The 17,963-nt window shown below is 42.0% G+C and overlaps 1 protein-coding gene across 4 annotated transcripts in view; it reads right to left on the bottom strand.

Moving 5' to 3' along the window:
- MGAT4C (MGAT4 family member C) overlaps positions 1-17,963 on the bottom strand; it is a 683,798-nt gene that overhangs the window by 111,455 nt on the left and 554,380 nt on the right. For 2 of the 4 annotated variants that reach the window (XM_084637898.1, XM_084637900.1), the window contains one exon: positions 12,405-12,517. The exons of the other annotated variants lie outside the window; for them this stretch is intronic. The gene's annotated coding sequence lies outside the window, so the exon portion shown is untranslated. The remainder of the gene's footprint in view (positions 1-12,404; positions 12,518-17,963) is intronic. 4 annotated transcript variants of the gene reach the window in all.

Below are 17,963 nucleotides of genomic sequence, written 5' to 3'. Positions count from 1 at the left end.
TTGCACCCGTCCACACGATGAAGCCCTTTATTTCGACTTAAAGGGCTCTTAAAATCGATTTCCTTACTCCACCCCTGACAAGTGGATTAGCGCTTAAATCGGCCTTGCCGGGTCGAATTTGGGGTACTGTGGACACAATTCAATGGTATTGGCCTCCGGGAGCTATCCCAGAGTGCTCCATTGTGACTGCTCTGGACAGCACTTTCAACTCAGATGCACTGGCCAGGTAGACAGGAAAAGAACTGCGAACTTTTGAATCTCATTTCCTGTTTGGCCAGTGTGGCAAGCTGCAGGTGACCATGCAGAGCTCATCAGCAGAGGTGACCATGATGGGGTCCCAGAATCGCAAAAGAGCTCCAGCATGGACTGAACGGGAGGTACGGGATCTGATTGCTGTATGGGGAGAGGAATCCATGCTATCAGAACTCCATTCCAGTTTTCGAAATGCCAAAACCTTTGTCAAAATCTCCCTGGGCATGAAGGACAGAGGCCATAACAGGGACCCGAAGCAGTGCCGTGTGAAACTTAAGGAGCTGAGGCAAGCCTACCAGAAAACCAGAGAGGCGAATGGCCGCTCCGGGTGTGAGCCCAAAACATGCCGCTTCTATGATGAGCTGCATGCCATTTTAGGGGGTTCAGCCACCACTACCCCAGCCATGTTGTTTGACTCCTTCAATGGAGATGGAGGCAACACGGAAGCAGGTTTTGGGGATGAAGAAGAAGATGATGATGATGAGGTTGTAGATAGCTCACAGCAAGCAAGCAGCGAAACCAGTTTTCCCGACAGCCAGGAACTGTTTCTCACCCTGGACCTGGAGCCAGTATCCCCCGAACCCACCCAAGGCTGCCTCCTGGACCCGGCAGGCAGAGAAGGGACCTCTGGTGAGTGTACCTTTTAAAATACTATACATGGTTTAAAAGCAAGCATGTGAAAGGATTAATTTGCCCTGGCATTCACGGCTCTCCTGGATGTACTCCCAAAGCCTTTGCAAAAGGTTTCTGGGGAGGGCAGCCTCCCACACTAACAGAGCACAGACGAATGTGTGGAGGCAAATAATGTCAGAGTGCAGGAAAGCACAAAATGACCGGGAGGAGAGGTGGTGGGCTGAAGAGAGTAAGTGGTGGGCTGAAGACAGGGCTGAAGCTCAAATGTGGCAGTAGCGTGATGAGAGGAGGCAGGATTCAATGCTGAGGCAGCTGGAGGATCAAACCAGTATGCTCCAATGTATGGTTGAGCTGCAGCAAAGGCAGCTGGAGCACAGACTGCCACTACAGCCCCTGTGTAACCAACTGCCCTCCTCCCCAAGTTCCATAGCCTCCACACCCAGACGCCCAAGAACGCGGTGCGGGGGCCACCGGCCAACCAGCCGCTCCGCCACAGAGGATTGCCCAAAAAAAAGAAGACTGGCATTCAATAAATTTTAAAGTTGTAAACTTTTAAAGTGCTGTTTGGCATTTTCCTTCCCTCCTCCACCACCCCTCCTGGGCTACCTTGGTAGTCATCCCCCTATTTGTGTGATGAATGAATAAAGAATGCATGAATGTGAAGCAACAATGACTTTATTGCCTCTGCAAGCGGTGATTGAAGGGAGGAGGGGAGGGTGGTTAGCTTACAGGGAAGTAGAGTGAACCAAGGGGCGGGGGGTTTCATCAAGGAGAAACAAACAGAACTTTCACACCGTAGCCTGGCCAGTCATGAAACTGGTTTTCAAAGCTTCTCTGATGCATACCGTGCCCTCCTGTGCTCTTCTAACCGCCCTGGTGTCTGGCTGCGCATAACCAGCAGCCAGGCGATTTGCCTCAACCTCCCACCCCGCCATAAATGTCTCCCCCTTACTCTCACAGATATTGTGGAGCACACAGCAAGCAGTAATAACAGTGGGAATATTGGTTTCGCTGAGGTCTAAGCGAGTCAGTAAACTGCGCCAGCGCGCCTTTAAACGTCCAAATGCGCATCCACCATTCTGCACTTGCTCAGCCTGTAGTTGAACAGCTCCTGACTACTGTCCAAGCTGCCTGCGTACGGCTTCATGAGCCATGGCATTAAGGGGTAGGCTGGGTCCCCAAGGATAACTATAGGCATTTCAACATCCCCAACAGTTATTTTCTGGTCTGGGAATAAAGTCCCTTCCTGCAGCTTTTGAAACAGACCAGAGTTCCTGAAGATGCGAGAGTCATGTACCTTTCCCGGCCTTCCCACTTTGATGTTGGTGAAACGTCCCTTGAGATCCACCAGAGCTTGCAGCACTATTGAAAAGTACCCCTTGCGGTTTATGTACTCGCAGGCTTGGTGCTCTGGTGCCAAGATAGGGATATGGGTTCCGTCTTTGGCCCCACCACAGTTAGGGAATCCCATTGCAGCAAAGCCATCAACTATGACCTGCACATTTCCCAGGGTCACTACCCTTGATATCAGCAGATCTTTGATTGCGTGGGCTACTTGCATCACAGCAGCCCCCACAGTAGATTTACTCCAAATTGATTCCCAACTGACCGGTAGCCGTCTGGCATTGCAAGCTTCCACAGGGCTATCGCCACTCGCTTCTCAACTGTGAGGGCTGCTCTCATCTTGGTATTCATGTGCTTCAGGGCAGGGGAAAGCAAGTCACAAAGTTCCATGAAAGTGCCCTTACGCATGCGAAAGTTTCGCAGCCACTGGGAATCGTCCCAGACCTAAAACACTATGCTGTCCCACCAGTCTGTGCTTGTTTCCTGAGCCCAGAATCAGAGTTCCACAGCATGAACCTGCCCCATTAGCACCATGATGCATGCATTGCCAGGGCCCATGCTTTCAGAGAAATCTGTGTCCATGTCCTGATCACTCACGTGACCGCGCTGACGTCGCCTCCTCGCCCGGTATCGCTTTGCCAGGTTCTGGTGCTGCATATACTGCTGGATAATGCGTGTGGTGTTTAATGTGCTCCTAACTGCCAAAGTGAGCTGAGCGGCCTCCAGGCTTGCCTTGGTATGGCGTCTGCACAGAAAAAAGGCGCAAAACGATTGTCTGCCATTGCTCTGACGGAGGGAGGGGCGACTGACGACACGGCTTACAGGGTTGGCTTCAGGGAGCTAAAATCAACAAAGGGGGTGGCTTTACATCAAGGAGTATTTCAGGCAGGACTTCTCAGAGGGTTCCAATAAGAAATGGTGCACATAAGTTATTGTGCTTATTGGAACAAGGAGGTTAGTCTGGCCTCTGATTGATACATGGCTAGATTTACCTCGCTGCACCTTCTCTGTGAGCGACTGCAGTGTGACCTAGAGGAATGAGTCCCCTAGACGGGGAGGGGGGAGGGGGTGGAGGGAAGCAAATGAGTACAAAACAAATCTGGTCTATTTCTTGTTTTGATACACGCCATCTATCTTTTACATCTTTGGCTGGCAGCAGACGGTGCAGAAGGACTGCAAGCCATCCACATCTCTTGCCTGCCTGGCAGAAGATGGTACAATATGACTGCTAGCAATCCATATTGCCTGCCTGCTCAGCATAAGATGGTTCAATAGGACTGACTGCAGGACTAAAGAGAATGACTTGATCAAGTCACTCCAAATTTAGTCCCTGCGCCCATGTCTGCCCAGGCGCTCCTGGCCGACATGGCCAGGAGCACCTCGGACATGACAATGATGGCTACCAGTCCTATTGCACCATCTGCTGCCACAAGGCAATGGGTTGCTGCTACTGTGTAGCAATGCAGTACCATGTCTGCCAGCACCCAGGAGACATACGGTGACAGTGAGCTGAGCAGGCTCCATGCTTGCTGTGGTATGGCGTCTGCACAGGTAACTCAGGAAAAAAGGCGCGAAACGATTGTCTGCCCTTGCTTTCACGGAGGGAGGGAGGGAATGGGGGCCTGACGATATGTACCCAGAACCACCCGCGACAATGTTTTAGCCCCATCAGGCATTGGGATCTCAACCCAGAATTCCAATGGGCAGCGGAGACTGCGGGAACTGTGGGATAGATACCCACAGTGCAACACTCCGGAAGTCGACTCTAGCCTCGGTACTGTGGAAGCACTCCGCCGAGTTAATGCACTTAATGCACTTAGAGCATTTTCTGTGGGGACACACACACTCGAATATATAAAACCGATTTCTAAAAAAACAACTTCTATAAATTCAACCTAATTTCGTAGTGTAGACATACGCTAAGAAGAGAAGAAGAGAGCATCTTACTGTCACTTACCCTTCTGCTTGGAGACTACATTTCCATATCAGAATCTAGCCCTTATGACGCTATCCTGCAATGTATAGCACATGAAGTAGTCTGCCCACGCACTGTACATTGTAGAATCAGGACTTTAGACTCTAAATTCCTTAGGTAGGATTCTTATTTTTACATTTATAAAGTAAAGTGTCTAGCATGCTTTCGGGAGTTTTAGAAGAATTGCAAATACAGCTACTACTAATCATTATACAAATGCATACATTATTACTTATAGTAACATATAAATGTGTGCAACTGAAGCAACAGTTTGTAGTTTAAAAAAATATATGGAAGGCTAAACAAAATCCCACTCAGATTCAGAAAAAAAAGTGTTGTTTTCTTAATTCCTTAATTTTAAATTATTTTGCGGCCAGCTTCCATAAAATTGTTTTACAACATCACACACGAAGATCAGTATAACTCATTTGCATTGCTGATGCATTTATTTCACAGAAACTTGTCATTGCCTATAGCTAATTTCACTAGAATTCTCACTTATTTTTTCTTCATTTAAAATGTGCCCATCACAATGCCTTTTGGAGGATAACATGCAAATAGAAAATTAATAAAGCAGATAATAAATATAATACTCACTGGTAAAATATGAGAGTGGAAATACATGCTTCTGGATAAGACATAATTCTAACAGCAAAATATATTGATAATTATTTTAATCACTAAAACCTGGTTTAAACTATAAAAGGTAAAATTAAAGCTCTGACCAACAAGACCACAAAATGGAATTTCACATTGTATGACTAGTTCTAGTCTGCACTTATTGACGTCAGTGGCAGGACTGCCACTGGCATCAATAGAAGCATGACATGTCACTAAAAGCTGAATTTGCTCTTTAATTCACTTCAGCACATGTGATATGCAGTAGCTCCTTCCTGATCAGATCCTTGGCGCTCATAAGTCTGCTTTCTGCCACTTGAGCGAATAGTTATAGAGCCCCCTTCACTAGGAGAATCCTCCAGAAGCCACCTCTATTCCCTCCTTCCCAGAAAAAAACCCCACACACATTGGATTCTGTGGCACAGGAGCATGGCCAGAGTACTCTGCTGCATTCTGGTGCACCTGAGTTGCTGAAATGGCCCCTTTGGGGCCATCACAGCTGGGTACAACTTAGAATACCCCTGAGGCAGGTCAAGAAGTGTTGGAGGCTGAATCAGCTCCTAGTCAGCTTCAGACCCTGTGGAGAGCAGAACTTGTTTAGCCAGTGGCATGGGAACATGGGTATGTGATAAGGATGAAGTTTCAGTTTAAATGCTGAATTGTCTCACACTGCAGAGTTAGGAGTTTTGTGGAAGAAGTGGGAAAGGACCTCCACAGGCAGTAAATTGACTCTTAGCTCTTCACCAAGCCCTTCTTCCCTCAGTGGACTGATTACCCAGCAAACCCATCAGCCATGGGGTGAACCCCATAGATCCCATCCCCAAGGCTGGAGAAGTATACGTTTGTGCTGGGTCAGGAATAGTATTTCAGTCCCAGCAGCTGAGGTCTTCCACCAATACTTTATTCGATTGCCAATTGGTCCCTGTTGGTATATTTAAGGTCAATAAGGTTGTTCTGGGCCTCCAGGGATACTTTGAGCCAATGGTCCCCAACCTTTCTGTGGGAATAGTACATTCCTATTCCCAACAGACTGTGACGGGCGCCAAACACCCCATCGGCAACACTTCTCGGCTGCATTTCGATGGGCGGTTCTCAGATGGCTGTGCTCGGCGGCGGCATTTCGGCAGCACAGTGTCCTGTGGGCATACACAACTGCCCCGCCGGGTGCCATTGCACCCGCAGGCACCGTATTGGGGATCCCTACTTTGAGCTATGCCTGACTGCCAATTTGAGCCAGGAAAGAATATTTTACCCCTGCCTCAGGTTCATAGGGGCAGCTGGATTTTTTTTTTTTTTAGCCTTCTTCTGACTATCCAGCCAATCAGGCTTTAGGGCCTATATGTATGTGGCAGGCCTAATTTCTGCCCGTACCAAGTATAATCCACTGGTCAGTGCATTTTATGCTTCCATTTCTGTTCTTAAATGACAAAGGATGTGAGTCTGTTACATCCCCAAGCTTCTGAGTCTGTCTCTCAAGCTGTAGACACTCTTGCTGCTAGCTCTAAAGATCCCTAATTCAACCCCAGTGTGATGGCCAAGATGGCAGCTGTGTGAGAGCCAGGATTTTCTATCACTATTGGGATGGGAGTGTTTAGCTTCATACTGAGCACAGATTAAGGCACCTTTCATTAGTGCCCAAATTCTTCATGTGAGGAAAGAGAAGAATGTGAATTTTCCATCTGTGGCTTAACTCCAGCATTTGAATACATGTGGTCAGATAATTGGATTTCCCCCCATCATTATGGACATAGACCACTTATGGCCTCTAAGTAATTAAGAAGTACCACACTGGACAAATCAGCTGTCAAGTAATTAATGGCATTATTAGTAGAAAATGTTTCCATTCAAAATGTTTAGAGACTTAAGTAAAGTTCAGTTCTAATTGATCTAATGCAGGTGTGGCTATCTGTTTGAACCATAAGCACCACTTTTCATTTGATATAATTTCAGCTGATAAGAATAAAAAGAAAAGTTCCACTGTCACATTACACTAAGTCTCCATTTTCCTTTCACCAATATTATATAACTGGGCCAATAAAATGTAGACATTCATGACCAATTTTTTTTGAAGCCCACTAAGTTTTGGGCCCGCAGTTTTCTGGATACAAATAATGGTAGATGCAAATAATAGTATTTAGATTCCTAACCATCTGACTGAATCTGTAAATTAAGTAGCTATCTTCTACATGCATGTACTTGGGCTGGAATTATTTGTAGCCACAGCACTGTGCTATATTGACTACAACAGCAATATTGACTGCAAGTGCAAAATTGGAGCATAGGTAGTGCCCCCTTTAAAAATGTGGTCCTCAATGTAATCTGATTTTTAATATATATTTGCAGCATATATAGTAACGAGTTTTCTAGAGCTCCTATGTATGATGTGAATACATAACATCAGGAGCACAGATTGCATAGTATTGCTCCAGAATATCAACTGTGGTTTAAAATTCCTATTGACTGGAAAGTAGTTATTTGCAGGGAATATGTAGTAGCTACTTTTTTAAACGTTTCAGCATTTTGTTTTCGTATTACAAAACTTAGTAGTCCAATTCATGAATTAAACCTACATGAGTTAACTTTAAGGAAATCAGTTACATTTAAAATGGAAAACCATATCACTGCACCCTAAACAGTAAAGTTTTTGTTTGACTTTAAGACAACCTCACTGGCAACATGATTTATTTTTAAATTCACTACTTTTCCAAAACACTCAGTGTTCAGATACACCACTTCTTAAACAGTATGTCCCGATTTTTTAAAATGCCTTTATACCCATTGTTGTAAGGTGTTTTTGCTCACCTCACAATTTTAAAAGGGTTTTTGTAAAGCCCAGAGAGCATCACCACCAAAAATATTCATGCCCAGCTCTCCTCCTGTTTTCTTCTGTTGGCAAACATCTGCCTGCCGAGTCTTCAGGTCCAGTTTTGCAGGTAAACATACTCTTGTAGACTCTGCCATCAAAATGTTTTGTTTCAGTTTATTTACCAAATCTGAAATGCTTCATTTCAATTCCTTTCAATATTTTCCAATATGGGCACACTGCCTTTGTGGAGTTCTAGTTCTAAAGTCTGATACCTCTTTTCTCCCCTATCAGCCAGCCCCCCTAGATGTACTATGTCTCCCATAATACACCTCAATGCTTCTTGAGGCACCCAGGACTGACAGTCACCTTGTTACCAATTACCTCCAGCAAAAGGGAGTCTTGCCTGTACTATCTGGGTGTTAGGTCCCTAACACAGCCAACCTGTCAGCCACACAAGCACTGTCCTCTGGGCTATACCAGCTCTGCCTTTGTCTTGCAGATTGACAACAGATGCAGCTCAGCACCTGAGTCCCTTCAAAATGTCATCCTGAGGTATCCAGTCCTTGATCCCTGGACACCCACAGAAATCCCAGATCCCAAAGAAACAGTGTACAACAGTTTACCAGTTTTTCCTTAACCCACCACTTCTATTATTATGCACAGCAGTTGAGTTCAATTATCAAACAAAAGAAATTTTTATTTTTTAAAATAAAAATAAATAAAATAATTAAAAAATTATTATAAAAAAGAATATTGAAATAAAAACCACCATGCAAGATGAGAACAAATGATTAGACATAAAACAACATAACACGCTTTCTAGAGACACCAGGGATCTGCAGCCCCCGCAGCCCCAATTGACCTTGAGCAGCGAACCGCGGACAGTGGGAGCCACGATCGGCCGAACCTGTGGATGCAGCAGGTAAACAAACTGGCCCGGCCTGCCAGGGGGCTTATCTTGGCATGCCGCAGGCCAAAGGTTGCCAATCCCTGGACTAAACAAACAAGGCATTCCCATACCTCCTACAAAATAGCTTACTTCAAGTTCTTTCCCCAGCATTTTCAACCAATTTGTCTCAAACCCACTGTCAGCCTGTCCTCACAGAGTGAACGAATGTCAGGGTTTCTTTCTGCTTCCCCACATGTACCTGAATTGACCTATGATGTTCACCAAAAGATAGCGTCCCCCGTCCCTGCTGTTTACTTCTTCCTGTTAGTTTCCTTCTGAAGTCGCCACCAGCTTTTCATTAGCATCTGACTTATAAGGCTAATAGAATCCTATTGTGTGACACACAATACCCATTAGTCTACCATGAAGATTAAGTGTCTCCCACCATCATGTCTGGAGAAGTTTGTCTCAAAACACACTACTTTTGAGTTACTTGCTTTTAACTACAGACCTAGAGAACATTTTAAATATATACAAATAATTCCTCATATATTTTCCCCATAATCAATTATTATGATGACCAGTGTAACACAGGCTTTCATTAGAAACTTTACATAACAATATTTTGGTGAACCTATGGGATCTTTATACCTATATATGCCCCAAGGCCTCTGTTAGTTCGAATCAAGAGGGTCTAGGGTCACATCACGTGATATCAATGATGCACTACAGAAAGGAACATCCACAATTTATTATGAGAGAGGTAGTCCTCCAGCCCATAAGAGAGAATAGGAATCCTAACCCTAACTTTCCTAAGATGATGCACAACAAGGGAAATACAGTTCAATGTTTTATAAAACCAATTAAAAAACATTTCAAGTCAGTTAAAAAATGAAATAGTCTGACAAGTCAAAATACCCTGACATGAAATTTCATTTTGATTTTCCCAAAGGAAAATTGAATTTTTTTTGGCAAAATTTTGAGGAAAACTGCATTTTCCATTGGAAAATCTGCTAATTAGGGGCATGAACATTGAAAGATCTAACAGTTGCTCAGGATTCAAATGTGCGTTCACGAATGCTCCTTTGCAATATTCAATCACTTCCGTTTTTAATGTAAAGTGACCTAGGTGCCATTATAATAATTGCAATCTTTTATTAGGAGAAAAAAAAAATACTACTGTTATAGACCATAGTACTACTTACCAGACTTTATTCCAGACTTTCTATTCCAACCATAGATGTACAAAAAAACATCATCTGCTTGTTTAAAATAATTTTAGCAATTTTAGTTTTTTCTTTCTTTATTTTATTCAACCACAACTCATTTACAAGTTGTGCTTCTACCTTATGCTTTTAACACATTTGATGAATAATAGTGGCATTCATATGAGATTTCCAATTCACAAAAGAATAAATGCCATAAAGGTTACTTTTTAAGTTATAAAATATCTGCCTACAGTCCACTAACCTTGATGATAAAAGCTAAACTTCCCCAATGCTCCTTTTTTCCTGACATATTTTGCAACTATAATAACCAGTGAACTACTGAGAAATAATTGGTGAGGGGGGAGAACAATGCTTGTTTTTAGGCTTCCATGAAAGACACCCTTTTATTGTATAGCAAAGATAACAGTTGCTTTCGGAGCTTATAAACTGCCTCATCAACAACCGTCTTCCCACTATCAAATTTGCTTACAATTCATCTACCCAGAGATTAATTTCCTTGACATAAAGTTGAGCTCCAGTGGGCAGATATTGAAGTCTTGATCTACTGAATAAAAAAGAAGACAAACTGTGGTTGCAGAGAAAAATCAATGAATAATGTTTTAGAAAAACACTATAATGAACCAACTGGATACCTTGTCCTTCAGTCAGATGCAAAGTAAGTTTTTCATTTTATTTTAACAGCTGCATTGATATAACAATCTTTAGCCCAACATAATGCACACTCAGCTTGATTCACCCAACCTGCAGAAGGGATGTGAATTTATATTTCCCTGCACCACGTGGTGCCTTTTACTGTAGGGCAACGTGAAGGGAAGCATCTGTGATGATGGCATCTGCCTTCAGTTCTTCTGCTAGATGGGAACAATTTTATAATCTGCCAGTGGCTTTTTAGGAGTTTTCTGAGATGATACCATTGAGCTAGGTCATTGGCTAAGATTTTGAAAAGTGCCTCGGGGCCAGTTTTAAGGAAGTATTTAGGCTCCTAATGATGCAGATAAGCACTTAATGTGATTTTGAAAAGTGTCTGAGTAGGATAGGCAACTTTTGAAAATCCCAATGGGTGCCTGTCTGCATCTTTAGGTGCCTATTTAGCATTGAAAATCTGGACCTAAATGATTTATGAGTTTATGTTCTATTTTCAAAAGTAACAGGCACTTAGGCTCCTAAATTCCATGGACTTTCAATGAGAATTAGGCTCTGTCAAGGTTCCTTCCCCACTCTACGGTACAGATGTGGGGACCTTCATGAAAAAACCCCTAAGCTTATTTTTACCAGCTTAGGTTAAAACTTCCCCAAGGTACAAACTATTTTACCTTTTGTCCCTGGACCTTATTGCTGCCACCACCAAGCGTCTAACAAAAATAATAGGGAAAGAGCCCACTTGGAAACATCTTTCCCCCCAAAATCCCCCCAAGTCCTACACCCCCTTTCCTGGGGAAGGCTTGATAAAAATCCTCACCAATTTGCATAGGTGGACACAGACCCAAACCCTTGGATCTTAAGAACAATGAAAAAGCAATCAGGTTCTTAAAAGAAGAATTTTAATTGAAGAAAAAGTAAAAGAATCACCTCCATAGAATCAGGATGGTAAATACCTTACAGGGTAATTAGATTCAAAACATAAAGAATCCCTCTAGGCTAAACCTTAAGTTACAAAAAGACACAAAAACAGGAATATACATTCTATTCAGCACAACTTATTTTATCAGCCATTTAAACAATACAGAATCTAACGCATATCTAGCTAGATTGCTTATTAACTCTTTACATAGGAGTTCTGAACTGCATTCCTGCTCTTGTTCTGGCAAAAGCAACACACAGACAGAGAAATCCCTTTGTTTCCCCCCCTCCAGCTTTGAAAGTATCTTGTTCCTCATTGGTCATTTTGGTCAGGTGCCAGCGACGTTATCTTAGCTTCTTAACCCTTTACAGGTGAAAGGGTTTTTCCTCTGGAGGGAAATTTAAAGGTGTTTACCCCTCCCTTTATATTTATGACAGGTTCTTAGGAATCTTAAATTCCTTTTGAAAATGGGACTTAGGAAGGATATTTTATCAATTGCCACCCAAGTTCTTGACACAACTAGTCACGTATGGCCCCCTCTTGCAAAAGGGCCACTTAAGTCTACTTTCTGTGAATGTCAGAGTGAATTTAATCAAACCATCTGGGTATAATTGTTCATTTAATATGCACTTAAGTAATTTTAGTGTCATCTGAATAGTATTACCAGATACCATAGTATAAAATCTTAGATGGACTAGCTAGATAAGTATGAGTGATATGTGCACAGTTGTTGCCATTTAGAAATCAACATGTAGAAATACAAACCACAGACTGATGTTTTTGTTTTATTTTTAAGTGTATGGAAAATGGTCAGAACTCAGATACTACTGTTTGGTAATTATTAGTAAATGCTGAGTTTACGAATGTTGACCACAGTAAGGACCCGGAAAAAAGAAAGGTAGGGTAGGTGTTGCCATCAGCAACAATCATCATGATTGCTAGCCTCTGGGCCTCTGAATATTCATGTATCCAGTTTATCTGGATCAGGTTGCATCCCTCTGTAAACTTTACATGCAAATTTATTATATAAAGACTAGGTGAACACTTTTCAAATAAAGCAAGAGCTGTCTTGAGCCTTTAAAAAAACTTGAACTAACCTTGTCATATTGGGGTTTGAAAGAGTTTGGCTCACTTGTTCTCCCTATTTCTGGGCTGGGCTTAGGGCTTCTTCCATTGGACCAGCAAACTCCAACTTTAGTCATGTGAATTTCTGAGGACAGAGATACAACCATGGAATTCAGAATTTTCAAAATGGAAGGCAATTTCCTGCTTGGACTGGGACTGAATTCTTGATCTTTCAGTTACAATTTTAGGCATATTTCCTGAAAGTAAATTATTCTGTGGTAAATTATACACACCTAGTCAAATTGAAATAGAACATTTGAACATGTACAGTTACATTCTATATTCTCACCTGAAGTATGGGCCTGAATCACGACTGGAACACCATTGCAATGGAGGTACACAAACATAACAATGGAGTAATGCAGTAATATCAGGCCCTTTCATAGTTTTTGGCTTTTACACACTTACACAAACTTAAGCTGTTACATTGAAGTATAAATTCTACATATTTATCTCCCATTGGGAGCTGCTGGGTGCACAACACTTTTGAAATTCAGCCATTTGTGTACCTAAATATGATTTTAGGATCTTAACTTTTAGGCACCAACTTTAGAGAATCATGGCCCATATGTTTAAACCACTCTAGCACAAAATTAAGGAAACAGCACTGTTTATCTACTCTCTCTGTGGCTTGTTCTCAATCTGAAGCCCAATTATCTGTTAATAGACATAATCATGTACACAACCACTAAGTGTGATTCAAGGAGAGTTATAATCTCAAATAAACTACAAACAGCAGGAGAAAATGAGTGCTTATAAAATCTCCCCTGCCTCCAATAAAATAAAATAAAACCCAAATATCTTGTTGTTGTGAATGTCTCCTTAATAATTAACAGGTGAAGATAAGCAGAATTGTCTATTAATAGAATGTTTTCCCTAAGTTTTCTATAAAAATAATACATATCACTTCTATATGGCCTTACACATTCAAAGTGCTGCACAAACATGAACTAGTTAGTTCATGAATCAGCAGGCTTTTGAGTCAGTGCTGTGATGCTGCAAAGCTGACCACCGAGCACCTTTTTTTTTTACAGCAGTTTCTGACCTCCTTCCTCCTCACCACAAAGCAGAGCTGCCCTTCCTGGGTAAGCCCAGACAAACTCTGAATCACCCTAGTTGTGATGCAGTCATCTTCTGCAAGGTGCAGTGTAGAGAGGAGCAAATGACCATCACTAAGGGCTAGAGTGTGCTTTAATATTCAGCTTTGCATAATAGACAGTGTACAGTTGACTGCCCCAGGAAGGAATTGTGGCTCAGAGAGTTAAAATTTCTCCCGTTTCCCTCTTGCTCCAGGATGGAAGTAAACTACTGCAAAGCGCAGATTGCTTCCACAATCATGTCAGGCAAGCTATTCTGTCCACAGAGTGGTGGGGAGGTGGGAAGATGATAAGGCTCTTGCTCACTCTTTCTCCCTCAAGGAAAGCAGAGCCACACTGTGCACCAGACCTAGGACCCAAAATCTGGGTAGGGTAAGCAAGGGGGATTGGGGCTGGGTAATACAAAAAGCACAATATATCCCAAAGCTGGAACCAAATTTCCAGTTCTCCCTAAAAATACTTAGGTTCCCTCATTGAGAAGATAGCAAAGATCCTTGCAAGTTCCCACTTATGTAGATTTTAAGATTACTTCCCCTCACACTACTCCCAGTGAGCTTTTGGGAGAGGACAATCTTGCTCCATACACACCCACAACTCTTCTCTTCAACTGTATTTTTAGCCTGTAGCAAGTATGAACAACTGCACATTAACCAAACAATGTGAAGAGGTGAAAGGATGTCAGTGCTCTGTGGCCTGTTGTAGCTTTTCTCAAGGGAGTTCCAACTATTTCAATACTTCTTGCTGCCAAGAAGTCGTCTCCTTCTTTGTTTCAAAAAGTGATGTTCATGATTAGATTAGTTTAAGATCATATTGGCTTTGCAGCAGAAGCCTCTACAGTGAAATGCACCTTCTAAGATCATCTCTTGGATTTATACTTACTTTTGTTACTGAAGAAATATGAAAACAAGACATTTTGTTTATGAAACCAAATTGTGTGCCTCACTCTTGTTGCTGGACTCTATTTGGAACCAAGTTTCAAGCATGTTCTTATAGCTTTTTTTTTTAATTACCCTCTTTTTGGAACCAAATTCCAGGTACAAATTAATATAGGTTTCCTGAAATGGGTCAAATAAATCATGTTGCTATGGCAAAATGAGAGATGCTGCAAAACCACTGCACTCTCACTTTTTGAGGAGAATATGTGTATTTGGCATTTTGTACCTCCCATAAGGCTTATTCTGAACCAACTGTCTTTAAATCACATTACATTTTTCAGTGCAAAGTGTCTGGCAGGGCATATAGATGTATATCACTCATCATATTGAAAAATGATATATAAAATAACATATCAAACACAAATATCTACTCTAAAATATTTTATAGTAGATTTTTTTATAAAAATGCTAGCCGAAGATACTTTGTACCTATAAATCTAGAACTCACTGGAAATTATCCACAACATTAAAAATGCTTTGGCTTACTTCTAGCATTGAGGTTGTCATAAATATAAAGGGAAGGGTAACCACCTTTCTGTGTACAGAACTATAAAATCCCTCCCGGCCAGAGGCGAAACCCCTTCACCTGTAAAGGGTTAAGAAGCTAAGATAACCTCGCTGGCACCTGACCAAAATGACCAATTAGGAGACAAGACACTTTCACAGCTGTCTGTCTGTGTGATGCTTTTGCCGGGAACAGAACAGGAATGGAGTATTAGAACTTGTTAGTAAGTAATCTAGCTAGAAAAGCGTTAGATTTCCTTTTGTTTAAATGGCTGGTAAATAAGCTGTGCTGAATGGAATGTATATTCCTGTTTTTGTGTCTTTTTATAACTTAAGGTTTTGCCTAGAGATTTTCTCTATGTTTTGAATCTGATTACCCTGTAAGGTATTTACCATCCTGATTTTACAGAGGTGATTCTTTTACTTTTTCTTTAATTAAAATTCTTCTTTTAAGATCCTGATTGCTTTTTCATTGTTCTTAAGATCCAAGGGTTTGGGTCTGTGTTCACCTATGCAAATAGGTGAGTTTTTTTATCAAGCCTTCCCCAGGAAACCGGGTGTAGGGCTTGGGGGGATATTTTGGGGGGAAGACATCTCCAAGTGGGCTCTTTCCCTGTTCTTTGTTTAAGACGCTTGGTGGTGGCAGCATAGGGTTCAAGGACAAGGCAAAGTTTGTGCCTTGAAGAAGTTTTTAACCTAAGCTGGTAAGAATAAGCTTAGAGGGTCTTTCATGCAGGTCCCCACATCTGTACCCTCGAGTTCAGAGTGGGGAAGGAACCTTGACAGAGGTGTAAGGGGATACAAAGCACCTCATGCCCCTATGCCAGCTAGCAGCATTATGAGTAGCAGTGCAGGAGTTGAAGCAGGCTCTGAGAGCTGCTATGTCCCCACCACACACGCATGTGGAAAAAGGTGAGCACGGGTTGAGACCTTTGTTCCATCTCCTCACTGCACCGGCCAGAATAGCTGTGCCAATATGCAAGGGAATGTATGCTGTGTCAGACACAGACCATCCCTCCCCAGAGCAGTGGAAGAACCAGGAGGGATGACTGTTCTTGGGGATCACACAACATGCTGCTCCTTACTCTGGACTCATGACAAAACCACAATTGAGACCTCATACAATTATTTTCTTTTTCAGGTTTTACAAAAGTGATATGGTTCCTTTTACAGAATAATAAAGACAAAATAAAAAGTGGGAACAATCGTGCTAATCTAATTCACTAGTTTATCTTCTTTTTTCATGTCACATTTCACAGAGCTTATATCAAATGATCAAACACTGCATGAAATGTTAATCTTACTTTGATAGTCATCCAGTGTCCTAATCATTTTGTTGCCATTTTTGTATATTAAAAGAAAAGAAAACTAAAGTACTGTTCTACAATACTGATAATATTACAGACAGACCTTGATGGCGTTATCCCTAGCAGCTTCAGAGACTGCTCCATTGGTCTCCTAAAATACTGAACAGCTGTTTTCTAAGACAAATTCTTTGGGCATGTTCTCTCTCTCTAGATACAATAGAGGGGTTCTAACAAGATTCATGCTGGGACACAGCTACTTTGGATTTCAGCCCATGTGTCTGCTGAGGTATCTGCATATTCTGACCTGCCATCAGCAGGGCAATGTCTTGGGCAATGTCAGATCAGGTCAGGGCAATGTCTTCCCTGAGTGGCAGTCATGAGGACTACTGATTACCTGGGAGGTAAAATATGAAATTTTACATGACTGTAACGGACATCCTTATTGATGACCTGCCTCCAGGGCTGGTTTATATATTTATCTATCTGGAAGGTAGCCACATACTGACCTGCCTCCTGGGGAGAAATGAATATAGTGAAACCCATCTGAAGTGATCACCAAAGGAAGAATTAAAATCAATTCTGAGTAGACATGGCTTTTAACTAAAGGTCAGACATAAATATATTTTCAAATTGTTAACTAAGACCAGAGATTGCCTCTGAGAGGGTGTCCTTGGAAAAGTTTTGACTACAGTTTACCTAGGTACCAAGATACAAGGCTAGCCTTTGGTTTTAGGATCACATGTTTAAGCAGCAGGACCAGGGTTTCACCCCTTCTCTACAATGTCCTCTACAAACAACTGTTTCCAAAGCTTCCCACACTTTGAAACTAATGCTTAGGCTTGCTGAGCATCCCTAACTGCCACAGAAGCCAATGAGCAGCAGCAACTCTCAGGACCAGGCCCTTTAAGCCCCCATCTCCTTTCTGGAGGGAGAAAGCATGTCTTCTTTAAATATAAATAGCAAGAAAATCCTGCTTTACATTTAAATGAGTCTGGTCCGAATGTCCTAAGGGAAATAAAACCCTGTATGTCCGTTTACTGGGACTGGGGCAATGACAGCTTCAGAACACCTAAACTTGAACCAATTGGATAATAAATTCAACAGAAACTCAGAAAGCATTTTTATTTCTAACAAAAGACATGTGTGAGATATTATCTTAACAAAATAATGCCAGTACTATTAATATGGTAGGCCTGTGATGCCAGATTTATGGTTCTACCAAACATAACCCTAGAGTTCAGTACTAACGTGAACTGGTTAGGGAGTACAACTGTCATAAATATAAAGGGAAGGGTAAACCCCTTTAAAATCCCTCCTGGCCAGAGGAAAAAATCTTCTCACCTGTAAAGGGTTAAGAAGCTAAAGGTAACCTCGCTGGCACCTGACCAAAATGACCAGTGAGGAGACAAGATACTTTCAAAAGCTAGGAAGAGGGAAAAAAACAAAGGGTCTGTGTCTGTCTGTGTGATGCTTTTGCCAGGGACAGAATAGGAATGGAGTCTTAGAATTTAGTAAGTAATCTAGCTAGGTATGTGTTAGATTATGATTTCTTTAAATGGCTGAGAAAATAGCTGTGCTGAATAGAATGAATATTCCTGTCTGTGTGTCTTTTTTGTAACTTAAGGTTTTGCCTAGAGGGATTCTCTATGTTTTGAATCTAATTACCCTGTAAGGTATTTACCATCCTG

This window comes from Lepidochelys olivacea, assembly GCF_965140295.1.
Source record: "Lepidochelys olivacea isolate rLepOli2 genome assembly, chromosome: 1".
In the NCBI taxonomy this organism is placed as follows: domain Eukaryota; kingdom Metazoa; phylum Chordata; order Testudines; family Cheloniidae; genus Lepidochelys; species Lepidochelys olivacea.
This window is presented reverse-complemented; position numbering and strand designations above follow the sequence as displayed.